At 49.2% G+C, this 16,012-nt stretch overlaps 1 pseudogene; it reads right to left on the bottom strand.

Annotated features, from left to right (window-relative positions):
* Positions 1 to 8,034: 8,034 nt before the first annotated feature.
* On the bottom strand, positions 8,035 to 8,150 carry LOC149440662 (U2 spliceosomal RNA; annotated as a pseudogene).
* Between the last annotated feature and the right edge of the window lie 7,862 nt (positions 8,151 to 16,012).

The following is a 16,012-nucleotide window of genomic DNA, read 5'->3' as shown; positions in this document are numbered from 1 at the left end:
TTGGTAGGGGAGATGAGAGATTATTTGCTTCTAAAATATAGCAGTTTACCAATCATTAGATGTGGTGGCTGCATTAGTTTTATTTTTCAGGCTTATGACCCTAACCAATGGATGATCTGACTTCGCAATTGAGAGCACAAGCAACTGTGATGGTTATCATAACTGTTTTGAGAAGCAGTTAAAATTGATGGTTTTAGTTTGCACTTTAAGCCCAGGTTCACACTATGCCGTGAGGGACACAGCATGTAATTCGCACAGGAATCGCACCGCATTCCTGTGCGAATTACATGCAAATGTCTGTGCGGTGCGATTTCAGCCACACACTTTGTATGGCTCAGACTGCATTGCATCCGCACCAAAAAGGTGCAGCACCCTTTTTTAAATCTGCACTTGAATTGCATCGCATGGGTGTTCTTACCCATGCGATGTGATTTCTAGCAATCGCATTGCATTTTGCGATCTGTTTCGGGGTGTCATTACTTTATCATTGACAGCCACACCAGATCGCAAGAACGCAATACGATTGCAATGCAGAAAATGCACAGGATTTGCAGTGTTTCCCGCACCACATTGATGTGAACCAGGAGGTGTAACTGTTTCCTAAAACTGTTACATTCAATGCATGCCATGAGCGATATCTGTCACAGATGATTTTTCACTCAATGGAACTGTCAAGCCATCAAATGGTTGTAGTCATAGCTGATCACATGTGCCGCACTATGACAACTACACATCAGAGACTAAAATTGCAGCTTCCTTGGCTGTATAGTATAGAAGGGTTTAGTTCTGCTTTAAGCCACGCCCCCAGTTTTTGCATGCCACTCCATGTCACAGGATGAGCTGTTTTCCTGGGGTCACATTTGTGGGTTCCCCTTTTGGCTTTGGCCGCAATATCGCCAGGTCAGGTCTATTGTACCTCCACTATGCGGATTGTAATACTGTATATATAACATCGTTTACTGGACATACGCTAAATTTGAGGTTCTGAACTTTATGTCAGAATGCCTCCTGAACTTGTAATTTTAAAGGATAAGTTCACCTTTGGTAACATGTTACATGCTACACCCGTATTTAGGGTATAACATGCTGCCATAGAATACCTGCCTAACTCCCCCCCCCCCCCGCTGCCTGATTGTGCCAGTGGGCAGGGGATCCCCTCCTTGCACCCCTATTGCAATTCAAAAACAGAGCTGCCATGCGGTGCTCCGCCAACACAGCCAGGTCATTCATTCTCAGTTTCCTGTGAAAGAATGAACTACAAGTACTGTCTGCTATTGGAGATGACAGCTTGTAGTTCCCAATGGACTGTGAGAGCGCTGGTGAGCACTCTTGTAATTCATTGATCTCCCTGAACTTCAGTAACTGTCTGCCCATATTATAGGTACAGGCAGACAGCCGACTGCCGCTTCTTGAGCTTATGGCTAAGATTAAGTGTAGTTTCTGTTCTTATCATTCTTATCGTTTTCTGGGAGTGCTCTTTTGCTCAGGCCCTGTTGGGGGCCCTGGAACCTGAACTCAAGGACTTTGTACCACAGACAGCCATCACACACTTTGGGGTGTTGAATGGACTATTCTGTAGAACTTTTTCTCTGGAGGACATTGACGGCGCCTGGCGGGTGCTGTGTTGTTTTAGGGACGCTTTATGGTGCGCCAGGAAGCGCCTCATCCACCAGCGGGAGAGGATGTCCATTGAGGACTGCCGCAGACTGATCCTCAGTCTGCTCAGAGACTATACCTTGATGCACTTTAAGGAGGAAGAGGACATCTGAAGATCTCCCCTTCCCCCTACTCCCCCTTGCGTGTCTATGTCCCTTCAATAAAGCTTCGGGCCTGTGTTCCCTCCTTTTCCCCTCCCCCCTCCACACACCCGATGCTTATTGTTAAATGTAACATTCGGTTTTTGATTTTGCATGACATCGTGATTTTTAGGAAATGTATTTTGTATTAGGATGCTATGGTTTCGGGGTAAGCGGCGTTATGCATGACGTGCTGGTCTGGGGATTCGTCCGCCACGCACAGCACGTCAGGCATCATACCGCTGAGTGAATGTACTTATTTATTGTTTGAATGTAATTATTGTATGCTTGGAACTGTATTGCAATGTGGTGCGCTGCGTCGCAGTATAGGGTGAGATGTACCCCGATCACAAGTATCATGTTGTTTTTTATACTTCTGTAATAAAAGTATCTTTTCAATCAAAAAAAAAATCTGTTCTTATCAGTGTTACTGTGCTGCTATTCTGGCCTTTTGGCAGAGATGACCGGCTGTATGGTATCCCTGCTGGCATGGCCAGATCTAGGGTGGTGCTGGAGTCGACTGTGTGTGCTAGCGTGGTGCTGGAGTGGACCCCCCAGATTTCAGTTGCACCGCCTCAGGCATTTCTCCTCTCCAATTGATTTTGTGCCCCGGCAGGATTGCCAACTCTCTGTCACAAGAAGCTGGAGTGGCTGACTGCATCTCTCAAGGCATCTGTGCCACTCAAATTCCCCACCCAGTAAGCATACTCACATACTCCCCCCCCCCCCCCACAAACAATGCTGTGCCTGAGAATGGGAATGTGTGGGCAGGAGATTTGAGGTGCAGCAGCTGGCAGCTACATCGTGCCTGCATGATTGATGCCACTACCTCAGCCTGCAGATACCAGCCTGAGGTGAATGAACAGCTTACTGAATAGCCCCCATATCTCTCCCTTCTCTTCCCCATCTGTCTCCACCCCCCCCCCCCATTCTTCCAGGAGCTGTCCAATTGATTTCATGCCCAGTTAGCATTTAGGGAAGACCTAACTTTATTGTAAGGGAACACTCTGCCAGGCCCTGTTATAAGGGGGCACTCCACTGGATTCTAATGTAAGGGGGCGCTCTGCCAGATTCTGATGTAAGGGGGCGCTCTGCCAGATTCTGATGTAAGGGGGCGCTCTGCCAGATTCTGATGTAAGGGGGCACTTTTTATGTACACTTAGGTTTTTTGTTTGTGCACACCACCGCAAATTAAAAAAAAAAAAGACAGTCTGCATGATCCTGGCACTGCACCCATGATCTGCAGATTGTCCGTGCAATGCTTTACAGGCTGCAGAATAAAACAATAATAAATGCACATTTTTTTTCTTACCTACAATAAGATGTGCATTTTTTAGTTATTTTACAAAAGGTGAACTTATCCTTTTAACTAGTTCGTTCCAACAGCAGAATGCCACCTGAATTCTATGACTGGTTGTTCTATGTTCCGGATGTTATATATACCATCTACTCCAGGGGTTGTAAATGACTGCTGTGGGGAGGGTCAAACTTAATTCTGCTCAATATTAAAGTGTATGTTACCCCAAATTTTATATTCCTGATATGTGTCTGTTATACCATGTACTTGTGTTAAAAAGTTCCCTGTTCTCTTTTTATTGCTTCTTTTGTGGGAAATACCTGGATATCCTGCCAGTCCCACTGCTTTCCTGATTAAAACTGACCACACAAGGCATGAGAGTGCCTTCATCCCACTGTTGTCAGTTTTCTGGCTCTGCTGAGATCTCAGTTTGCCTGTCCTCCAATAGCCAAAACTTGTGCTGACACCCCCCTCCATACAGCCATTCACTGGGAAGATCGGTGTACTGCTGTTTCTCTGCCTCCTGCTAACATGCCTCCAGCAGTCTCCACCACCTCCTCTCTAAGCCCCTATGCAGCTGAGAACACAGGTCATATGATCACCTGTAAAAAAAATTTAAAAAATAACAATCAATATATATTTTTTCCATATACATGCCTACCTTTCCACGCACATGGACTTTGATGGCCCCCCAGTCTTAGTCCGTAGGGTTCAATATTGAGTTGGCTCCGCCCTTTGCAGCTATAACAGCTTCATCTCTTCTGGGAAGGCCGTCCACAAGGTTTAGGAGGGTGCCTATGGGAAGGTTGGACCATTCTTCCAGAAGCACATTTGTCAGGTCAGGCACTGATGTCGGGGGAGGAGGCCTGGCTCGCAGTCTCCGCTCTAATTCATCCCAAAGGTGTTCTATGGGGTTGAGGTCAGGACTCTGTGCAGGACAGTCAGGTTCCTCCACCCCAAACTGGCTCCTCCATGTCTTTATGGACCTTGCTTTGTGCACTGGTGGGCAGTCATGTTGGAACAGGACGGGGCCATCCCCAAACTCCTCCCACAAAGTTGGGAGCATGAAATTGTCCAAAATATCTTGGTATGCTGACGCCTTAAGAGTTCCCTTCACTGGAACTAAGAGGCCAAGCCCAACCCCTGAAAAACAACCCCACACCATAATCCCCCCTCCACCAAACTTTACACTTGGCACAATGCAGTCAGGCAAGTACTGTTCTCCTGGCAACCGCCAAACCCAGACACGTCCATCGGATTTCCAGACAGAGAAGTGTGATTGGTCATTCCAGAGAACACGTCTCTACTGCTCTAGAGTCCAGTGGCGGTGTGCTTTACACCACGGCATCCGACGCTTTGCATTGCACTTGGTGATGTAAGGCTTGGATGCAGCTGCTCGGCCATGGAAACCCATTCCATGAAGCTCTCTACGCACTGTTGTTGGGCTCATTTAAAGGCTACATGAAGCTTGAAGGACTTTAGCTATTGACTCTGCAGACAGTTGGTGACTTCTGCGCACTGTGCGCTTCAGCATGCGCTGCCCCTGCCCTGTCATGTGACGTGGCCTAGCACTTGGTGGCTGAGTGGCTGTTGTTCCCAGTTGCTTCCACTTTGTTACAATCCCACTAACAGTTGAGCGTGGAATATTTAGTAGCCAGGAAATGTCACGGATGGACTTATTGCCCAGGTGGCCACCTATCACGGGACCACGCTTGGAGTCACTGAGCTCCTGAGAGCGACCCATTCTTTCACCAATGTTTGTAGAAGCCGTCTGCATGCCTAGGGGCTTGATTGTATACACCTGTGTCCATGGAGGGGATTGGAACACCTGAATCACATGATATGGAGGGGATTGGAACACCTGAATCACATGATTGGGAGGGGATTGGAACACCTGAATCACATGACATACTTTTGGCAATATAGTGTATATATGTATATAGTCCTATTTCTATTTTAAACTAAATGGGTTGTTTTACATACACTTTAATTTTGAACCTGAGAAGGGCCACAAGTACACAAACTTATAAAAAGAGACACCTGGCAGTAGGAATAAAAGGCACAACTGCTCATGAAATAGGTCTCTTTCAGATGGGCAGTTGTGGTGGTAAAAACAGGTGGCTGAGCCACTGTCTTCTCCAATTCTACTTTAATATAAAAACAAACAGATAACAGGGTGACAGTCCTATGGGAACAATTATCTATTTTTTTTTCTTTCATAGTCCCAACATTCCTCTTTTTTCAAACTGAGCATCAGAATGGGGAAGAAAGGGGATTTAAGTGACTTTGAACATGTCATGGTTGTTGGTGCCAGACGGGCTGGTCTGAACATTTCAACAAGTGCTCCCAGCACAAAAACCAGGGTGTCACTGAGAGCTCTGGGTCCAAACAGATAACAGGGTAACAGGGTGACAGTCCTATGGGAACAATTATCTATTTTTTTTTCTTTCATAGTCCCAACATTCCTTTTTTTTCAAACTGAGCATCAGAATGGGGAAGAAAGGGGATTTAAGTGACTTTGAACATGCCATGGTTGTTGGTGCCAGACGGGCTGGTCTGAACATTTCAACAAGTGCTCCCAGCACAAAAACCAGGGTGTCACTGAGAGCTCTGGGTCCCGTTCTAACGATATGGACCCGGGACTCCCGATTCCGGGTCACATGATCGCTGTGATAGCCTCTGACTGGGTATCACAGTGATCAGTCACTGTCTAGCCCGCCCCCCTTGTTTTTTTTCCTCTATATATGGAGGAGAGAGATACATTGTATCTCTCTAACTCCTGGCATAGAGAAAAAAAATGTTTGTTAAAAAAAAAGAAAAAGATAAATAAATCAGTATTAAAAAATAAAATAAAATATAAAGAAAAAATACCTAGATCAAGGTTTGATGTAGTTCAGTGCCAGGGTAAGTGTTTGGGTCAAGGTCAAAAGGTCAAGGTTTTCTTAAAAAGTGGTATCAGTGTTAGTGTGTTTTAGGTAAAACCCCCCCCCCCAAAACAAAACAAAATGCACACTATTGTTTCTGGGATGTACTACGGGAACAAACAACAAATAACATACACATATATGGTATCGCTGCGATCATCAAGAGCTGGAAAATTTATTTTGGTTTGTTCTTTGGTGGTAGGTTATGTTAGTAACAAGAAACACACAGCTAAATTTTTATTTTGGGCCAGTTTTCCTTTGATAATAAAACAAAATCAGGAGATATCTATTACCATTTACCACCAAATGAAAGCCAAATTTGTCCTGAAAAAAGCGCAGTATAATTCACTTGGATGTACAAAGTAGTTGTGTAGCGGCAACTTTGGGAATTCCAGGTAAAACTCCAGACATGAACTTGAGGAAAACAAACTTTTTATTTACCAGCTGGGACTTAGCCACATCAGTGTCTGTAAGCTAAGTGCCTTGAAAAGCATCTTACAGGGTATACATATCAGCAATTACACCACAATGCATATATTTCCTCTTTCACTTTCTGTACATTTAAAAGACTTTCTAAGCAGTTCAGGATATGGCCTTGTGGTTTCACATTTAGATAAACTATCTTCAGCTGAAAATAAGGGTGCCAGCTGCAGACTGGAACACATCGTTCCACAAGAAATAATGGGGGAAGTGAGCTGATGACCTTGCTTTGCAAACAGATGCTGTTAGAAATGTTAAAGCTTAAAGGGGAACTTTGAAATATTTGGGTGCTGCCACAGTTGTGATGATATGTACGGTTTTACTAACACATGTCAAAGTTGCAAAATTGTGCTAAGGCATTAAGACTTGTTTTTACCCTTAGGCATGAAGGGGTTAAACATCGTCCATGTTGATTGAGAGAGTGAGGTTCCACTTTAAGTGCTGGGAGTGCTGCCTCTGACTTCCTCTGTATCCAAGCAGCCTAGGAAGGTTCTGGGGGAATAGGTGGAACTCATGCAGAACACAGCATGAAAATAAAAGCCCCTCCAGCCAATCACAGGAAGGATGGCCCTGAGGGATGCTGGAAGAACATTCTTTAGGCACACTGAGCTCTAGGTCTTTCTTGGAGAGGATTGCACCGGTCCGGGAGAGGACACGCTGTCCTCCCTGGCAGCTGCTGCCTCGGGACTCAGGTTTTTTTTTTTTTAAGTCCGCAAACGTGCAAACTACAACGAAAAACCCGTAAGTGTTCACAAAAAATGTGCAAGTGCAAAACACCACACGAAAAAGTGCACTTAGGGGTGTGTTTGTCCTACCCCCGGAAGGGTTGGACCGTTCACCCGATCCCCCGGGGCACGAAGCTCCTGACAGGGACAAGGTTCCCATTTGGTCCTCCTGGCCAAAAGGCCTGGTGGACCACCGTTCCTTATGCCCAGCCGAAGCCGGACATCCAGTACTAGGCAAGGGGGTTCTCCCGAAGAGAAAACCCCCTAGGGATCAGGGGAGGAAGGAACCGTATGGCCACACATCCTCCCCCTAGACTTCAGGTAAGGCCCGAGGACCCACACCCTCCATCCGTGAAAAACACACACATAAGAACAGAAAAAGTGACAAAACGTGGGAGTGATTAAATAAATAAATAAAAAATAAAAAAGTGGTACCGTGCCTAATAGTGCACAGACCAGGCCCTGAGGCCTGTAGCAAAAATTGCCCCGGACTTAGCCAAAAGACCTGGTCCTTAGGGCGCTGTGCAAAAAGAAGTGAAAAACAGTGGCCATGTGTCATCTTCACACCGTGGGGTCCCACACCCAAGTGTTACTAGTGACACCCCTGAGAGCATCTTCCCCAGGGGGCACTGAGTTTGCGGACTTTTTGCGTCCCCAGCCCCAGGCCAGACCAAGGTAGATCCGTCCAAATCAGGAGGTACTGGGTCTTTCCAGCTTTCCCAGAGGAATTACTCCCAAGGTCCCAGAGCGTATCGTGGCGCCCCCTGGTTTCTGTCCCTCCGGTCCAGCCTTCCGGACCCCCATCATACCAGTGAGGGTACTATACAACAACCATCCCCGCAAAGCTAGAATGGTCGGGAGCACCCCCACTGGACACTGATAAGAACAGATACTACACTTGATCTTAGCCAAAAGGCCGAGAAGCCTCGGGACTCAGGTTGGTGATCTGAGGGCCTGAAGAGAGTGAGAGAGTGACCCTGCTTCTACAGAAAGCTGGCTGGGGGGGTTTCTATTAAGGATCTGGTCTGGTATTACGGAGAAGAGGCTGCTGTGCTGCTGGGCCTTGGTGCTGTTAACCTATAGTCAGCTAAGGGTCCAGCCAAGGGAACACTGACTAGTGTTCTGAAGAGCTCTGGCCAGCTTGCACAGCTACTCAGGAACGTATCTCAACTTTACTGTTGCTGTCGCTACTAGCTACCAGAAGAAGTCATCCATCTGCTCCCAACAAGGACTTCACCCAGAAAACAGCATGAATATTAATGCCCCTCCAGCCAATCACAGGGAAAATGGCCCTGAAGGATGCTGGGAGAACATTCTTTAGGCACACTGAGCTTTAGGTCTTTCTTGGAGAGGATTGCACCAGTCTGGGAGAGGACATGCTATCCTCCCTGGCACCGGCTGCCTTGGGGACTCAGGTGGGCGACCTGAGGGCCTGAAGAGAGTGACCCTGCTTCTACAGAAAGCTGGCTGAGGGGGTTTCTATTAATGATCTGGTCTGGTATTATGGAGAAGAGGCTGCTGTGCTGCTGGGCCTTGGTGCTGTTAAGCTATAGTCAGCTAAGGGTCCAGCCAAGGGAACACTGGCTAGTGTTCTGAAGAGCTCTGGCCAGCTTGCACAGCTACTCAGGGACTTTGCTCAACTTTACTGTTGCTGTCACTACTAGCTACCAGTAGAAGTCATCCATCTGCTCCCAGCAAGGAGTTCACACAGAACACAGCTTGAATACTAATACCCCTCCAGCCAATCACAAGGAGTATGGCCCTGAAGGATGCTGGGAGAACATTATTTAGGCACACTGAGCTCTAGGTCTTTCTTGGAGAAGATTGCACCAGTTCAGGAGAGGACAAGCTGTCCTCCATGGCACCTGCTGCCTTGGGGACTCAGGTGGGTGACCTGAGGGCCTGAAGAGAGTGAGAGAGTGACCCTGCTTCTACAGAAAGCTGGCTGAGGGAGTGTCTATTAAGGATCTGGTCTGGTATCACAGAGAAGAGGCTGCTGTGCTTTGTGAGTTGAGATTGGTGCTGGTAAGCTATAGTCAGCTAAGGGTCCAGCCAAGGGAACACTGGCTAGTGTTCTGAAGAGCTCTGGCCAGCTTGCACAGCTACTCAGGGACTTTGCTCAACATTACTGTTGCTGTCGCTACAAGCTACCAGGAGAGGTCATCCATCTATTCCCAACAAGGACTTCACCTAAAGCTCAACCAAAGATCAGATACCGTCCTCAGTTGTAAATAGTTGTATTCTTGGCGTATCTTCCTAAACCCCCCTCTCCCTATCCAAGCTATCCAATAATAAAAGCTACAAAACAGCAACCCTTGGATTGATCATTGAAGACAACAAGCAAATGTCTGTGTGCGGCTGTCTGTGAAGCTACCTTGTGCCTGGCTGCTAGACAAAAGTGGTGAAGAAGAAAAGAAGGTGCTACTCCCCATCCAATGCTCATCCCAGGAACTAGGCAGGTGCGTAATCCACAGACGCTTATCCCTTCCAGAAATGCATGAAATCGATCCGCGCTTCCGCCATGGCAGTAGTGCGGATCGATTTAATTAAATCCTGGAATAAAAGTGGGGAAGACCTGGGCAAAATCCTAGCGGCTCCTATGGGGGGCACGGCTACATAAGGCCTTCTCGTCAACATGCCTCCACCAAGGTGGGTGACACTCCCTGATCCTACTCGCCAGGTGCCCCTTCCTACATTAATCACTTTCCCTTGTCAATGGGGTCTCTGTTGCCTACGACCACTCATTGCAGATTCGCCTAGATGGTCACCCTATTTCATAAGGCCCCACTTCAAGATGGCTGCCTGAGAGCTCAAGAGATCACAGCATCCAATTGGACAGAGAGTGACAGAGTCTGCGAAAGGCCAAAAAGCCATCCCTAGAGTTCAGGTAGACCGGAATTGGCTGCAGAAGATCAGCAGCACTCAGACATAAGGAATAATAATTTATAAAAAGGGAAAACTTGTATTGTATTTTAGAAATTGGCATTTATAACATTGAATCTATATTGAATTTTTTTCCACGGTGTAGTTTCCAGTTGAGGAGTGCTTGGCAGGGACCCCTGTGGTGATTCATAATGTATAACACAGGAAATAATCCTCCCACAATGGGACCACTGTGTTCCCGTTTGCCCTCACTAAACATGGCGGCGGCGGGAGTCACGCACAAGATGGCGCTGGTCGCCGCGCTGACGGCCGCTCTAGCCCGGGTGGCTCTCTATGGTGCGGACAGGGCCGCGCCTGCGCACTGGTGGTTCCTTTCAGCGGCCGGGGCGGGGAGTCGGGCGCAGAGCAGAGAGTGGAGCGATGCGGCGGGGCGAGGAGCGGCGGGACAGCCGGCGGCCATAGACCAGTCCAGCGGACTCCCCGGACACTCCTGGTAGGTAATGGCAGTCCTCGGCCTGGGCCTGTGTGAGAAGGCCGCACCTCCGTGAGTGTGCAGTGTGTACAATGAGGGAGGCCCCGGGAACAGGGCGCCTCACTCCTGACTGGGACCAGGCCCCGGGCCCTCTGACAGACCTCTGCAGGGGGGCGGAGCGGAAACCCAGCGCAGCCAATCATACCTCACATTACAGGACAGTCCCCTGCTGGGCTCTGGTTGCTATGGGTGATTGCATGGAGGACTGTGAGTGGTGAATTCAGAACAACTCTGTTATGTCTGTGTGTGGGGAGGGGGCGCTAAGGACAGTTTGGAGATCTGGGCACCCGGTGTGGATGGGACGATGGCGCGGATCCCTGGTGTGGATGGGACGATGGCGCGGACCCCTGGTGTGGGTGGGACGATGGCGCGGGCACCCGGTGTGGATGGAACAATGGCGCGGGCACCCGGTGTGGATGGGACGATGGCGGGGGCACCCGGCGTGGATGGGACGATGGCGGGGGCACCCGGCGTGGATGGGACGATGGCGGGGGCACCCGGCGTGGATGGGACGATGGCGGGGGCACCCGGCGTGGATGGGACGATGGCGGGGGCACCCGGCGTGGATGGGACGGTGGCCTGGGCACCTGGTGTGGATAGGGCGGCGGTGCAGGTACCTCGCATGGATGGGGTGGTGGTACGGGCACTTTCAGGGTGAATATATTGATATGGGCACCCCTAGGAAAGGGAGGATGTGCACCAGTAGGGACAAGATGGCAGTGTGGGCTCCTGTACAGTCACTATGAAGCCGTAGGCACCTGTAGGGATGAGATGGTGGTTTGTACACCTCTAGGGATGGTATGTTGGTAGAAGCGCTTCTTGGGACAGTATGGAAGTTTGGGCGACTCTAGGGATGGCAGTCTGGGCACCTGTAGGGATGAGATGGTGATGTGGACGCCTCTTTGGACAGGACGATGGTGTTGGCGCCTGAACAGAAAGGATAGTAGTGTGGGCAACTGTAGAAAAGGGATGATGATGTGTACATTTCTAGGGTTGGCAGTCTGGGTACCTCTAGGGATTGCGGTGCAGACACCTATAGGGATCAAATGGTGGTGTGGGCGCCTCTGTAAATGAAATAATGGTGTGGGCCTCTCTAGGGTTGGCAGTCTGGGCACCTGTAGGGACGAGACGGCGGTGTGTCCTCCCGTAGGGACGAGGCGGCGGCGTGTCCTCCCGTAGGGACGAGGCGGCGGCGTGTCCTCCCGTAGGGACGAGGCGGCGGCGGCGTGTCCTCCCGTAGGGACGAGGCGGCGGCGGCGTGTCCTCCCGTAGGGACGAGGCGGCGGCGGCGTGTCCTCCCGTAGGGACGAGGCGGTGGCTTGGATGGGATGATGGTGTGATGTGGTGTGAGCAACTGGAGGAAAGGGATGACCGTTTGTATATTTCTAGGAATGGGGATGTGGACACCTGCAGGGATAGTGGTTTGGGCATCTCTACAGATTGCCCTAAGGGCTCACCGTCTACCAGTCCTCAGTGATGAGCTATAGCCATACACGTATAGATATTCGAACGAGAATATTCGTAAGAAAAGTGGTATGAAAAGTCTTTGTACACTCGATGAATGTGGTTTGAAGATTCTTTTGCTTTTAACATTCAGTTTAAAAATGAATGTAATTTCTGAACGGTAACCACATAAATTGGCCGAAAATTAGTACGATCGAAGAAAGTTTTCCCTCCTGCCCCTTCAAATTTTCCCATCGCTGCTGTTGAAAACGAACATCGATTTGACCCCACTAACAATTAGAAAATCAAATGAATATTCTTGAAATGAAAATCTGTTTGTATGACCAGCTTTCCTCCAACCCGGGACAGTGATCTGCAGCATTGCTAACCGCTAAGCCACCTTGTTATGTCTGGACAGGACGGCAGTCGGAGCATCTCTAGTTTGGAGTGGACATGATGGTTCCGGTTGCTTCTACTCCAGGATGGAGATGACTGGACAGTTGGTGACGGTGCTGTGTTGTCCGGGGACAGGTCAGCTTTGCTTGGGGCTCCTCTAAGTTTACATTAGACATGAAAGGACGGGATGCCGGTTTGGGAACTTCTAGGGTCAGGACAATTTAGTGATGGTCCCATATTTTGTCAGCACAGGACATGATGGACTCTGCATCCTTCACCATGCGCATGGTCTATCTGCGGCCACCTCTGGGCATAGTCCTCCGCAGTATTGGTCAGCAGTGTCTTTTCTATGTATAGTAACAATGCTGACAGCCCTGCAAGGACACGAGAAAATCTCTATGTTTAGCATGTGGCTGAGCTCCTCGCTGCTCCCGGTCCCATACCTCCAATGCTGTATGTCCCTATTCTTGTCACATCCTGCAGCCTGGCATCTTCCAGGTAACAGCTCGGTGTGTATAGTATTGGGGGGCCCAGTCTCCCCCTCTAAGGACCCATGACTGGGTGTCATTGGATTGAGTGGATATCAGAGCTTGTTGATTATCTCTGATAAACGTATCCATGGGGTTGTCATATTATACATGAAGACCAGACACTTTGTAACAAAACTCTTTTCTTCACTTTGTAGCAAACATTTTTTTACGGGTCATGAAAACTGGCCGCAGCGACCCACCTGTCAGATATTTCGGAGTAATCCCGCCGTGTGCACATATTAATGACTTGTCACTCTAGATGTGGAGAATTCCTGAAATGAAATCCGGATTGTTTGTGGAGCACTTTCATGTCCGGGGCTCACCTACCCGTTCTTTAATAGCACGTTAATGCTCAAAGCTGGAAGGTTGCGATCAAAGCCGCCTCCATCATGAGGGATTAAGGCCGATGTTTATAAGTGGGTTTGGCCGGTGGTTTTGCAAAGAGACGAGGTGCGATCGGTGAGGAGAGCGTGATGTAGATTTGTTCTGTTTTGTCCCACGCTGGGGTTTGCGTTTGCTTGTTGATTTGTTAATATTTGGACAGGGCTTAGGCTGAGTGTGGCCCAGGATCTGCCTGGCCTACTGTACAGGCCTTGCTAGGATGATGAAGGGAATTAGGGAGTCTTAGTCTTTTGCAGCCGGTGCCCTGAAGGTCTATCTCTTTTTTATAAACTAAAAGCCATTCTACTGTCCTCTGCCAAGAAGCCTATTGATTAGCTGAGATGATGTCATACTTCCCTCATTAAAGCTGCAGCCTTCGGTAACCATAGAGTAGAAGGCGTAGCTGGAGCAGAGATATATATTTATTACTTCCTATCGGGGCAGCACTGCGGAATATGCTGCATACACCAATCAGCCATAACATTATGATCACTGACAGGTAAAGTGAATAACATGGATTATCTCATTACAATGGCACTTTAAAATGGGTGGGACATATTAGGCAGCAAGTGAACATGTTGTCCCTGAAGTTGTGTTGAAAGCAGAATTGGACAAGTGTAAGGATTTGAGGGACTTTGACTTGGACCAAATTGTAATGTCTAGACGACTGGGTCGGGGCAACTCCAAAACTGCAGCTCTTGTGGGTTGTGCCTGGTCTGCAGTGGTCAGGACCAACCAAAAGTTGTCGAAGGAAAAACGGACAACCAGTGACAGGGTCATGGGCGACCATAGCTCCCTGATGGAGGTGGGGAGGGGAAGCTCCCTGATGGAGGTGGGGAGGGGAGGCTTCCTTGATGGAGGTGGCGAGGGGAGGCTCCCTGATGGAGGTGGCGAGGGAAGGCTCCCCGATGGAGGTTGGCAGGGGAGGCTCCCCGATGGAGGTTGGCAGGGGAGGCTCCCCGATGAAGGTGGGCAGGGAAGGCTCCCCGATGGAGGTGGGCAGGGGAGGCTCCCCGATGGAGGTGGGCAGGGGAGGCTCCCCGATGGAGATGGGCAGGGGAGGCTCCCCGATGGAGGTGGGCAGGGGAGGCTCCCCGATGGAGGTGGGCAGGGGAGGCTAGCCCGTGTAGTCCGATCCAATAGAAGAGCTACTGGAGCTCAAATTTCTAAAAAAGTTAATGCTGGTTCTGATAAGTGTCATAACACACAGGGAATCACAGTTTGTTGTGTATGGGGCTGTGTAGCCGCAGACCAGTCTGGGTGCCCATGCTGACCCGTGTCCACAGCCAGATGTGCCTACAATGGGCACGTGAGCATCAGAATTGGACCATGGAGCAGTAGAAGAAGGTGGCTTGGTCTGATGAATCATGTTTTCTTTTCCATCGTGTGGATGGCCGGGTGGGTAACTTACCTGTGGAACAGATGGACGAAGACAAGCCAGCGGTGTGATGCTTTGGGCAATGCCCTGCTGGGAAATCTTGGCTTCTGCCATTTATTTGGATGTTACTTTGACCTACTCAGTGTTAGGTGGGTGGTCGTGTTATGGCTGATTGGTGTACATTAGTATGTAGCATTCATATTGGAAGATTGTTTTATCCTGTAGGGTGCTGTTACACAAAAAAATTTGAGTATAACCTGCCAGGCATTACCAGAGCTTCCGATGCTTTATTATAATATGCAGAAAACCCCACCAGAGCAGGCGCTTGTTTCCTTCCTTGTGTATAAAAGGGAAGACCCTTAACGCCATGTATGAACCACTTTAGATTTAGACTTCCCTAGAGACAGATTCAATTTTTTTCTTTTATCCAAAAAACAACTTACTGTAGAGATAAGATGGTGGTGTGTACTCTTGGGGTGGGACGGCGGTGTGGGCACCTCTTGTGGGTGGGACAGTGGCGTGGGCACCTCTTGTGGATGGGACAGTGGCGTGGGCACCTCTTGTGGGTGGGACAGTGGCGTGGGCACCTCTTGTGGGTGGGACAGTGGCGCGGGCACCTCTTGTGGGTGGGACAGTGGCGCGGGCACCTCTTGTGGGTGGGACAGTGGCGTGGGCACCTCTTGTGGGTGGGACAGTGGCGTGGGCACCTCTTGTGGGTGGGACAGTGGCGCGGGCACCTCTTGTGGGTGGGACAGTGGCGCGGGCACCTCTTGTGGGTGGGACGGTGGGCACCTGCAGGGACAGTATATTGATGTCCCCTCCAAGGATAGCAGACCAGGCAGCTGTAGGGACGAAACGGCGGTACATTAAGGATTCATTCATTCCTTGGTGTCAGCTGTCAAATGCTGTTTGCAGAACAATCCGAACGTGGACCGCTCTTCAGAGAGCATTGCACTTGTGAACGAGCCCTAAGGTGTTTGTGGTTCTACTTTAGTGTTTAGGTTCACCAGAAAAAGTATTATTGGACCAAAGACTTAAACATAGAAAGAGCATGGCGGGGTGTCTGACCATCTGGCATCACTACCAGCATTTTAAACACTGATGAAGGGGGTTGTGAGCCCATAAAACGTGTTGGCCTAAAGCAGTGTTTCTCAATGTTTTTTTAGTTAAGGCACTCTTTAAAATTATGGACAGTCCTGAGACACCCTTTAAAATTATGGACAGTCCTGAGACACCCTTTAAAATTA

Source organism: Staurois parvus, unplaced genomic scaffold (genome assembly GCF_062004578.1).
Source record: "Staurois parvus isolate SC_StPar_1 unplaced genomic scaffold, SC_StPar_1.0 ptg001061l, whole genome shotgun sequence".
Lineage (NCBI taxonomy): Eukaryota > Metazoa > Chordata > Amphibia > Anura > Ranidae > Staurois > Staurois parvus.
The sequence above is the reverse complement of the archived record's forward strand: the minus strand, read 5'-3'. Positions and strand labels throughout refer to the sequence as shown.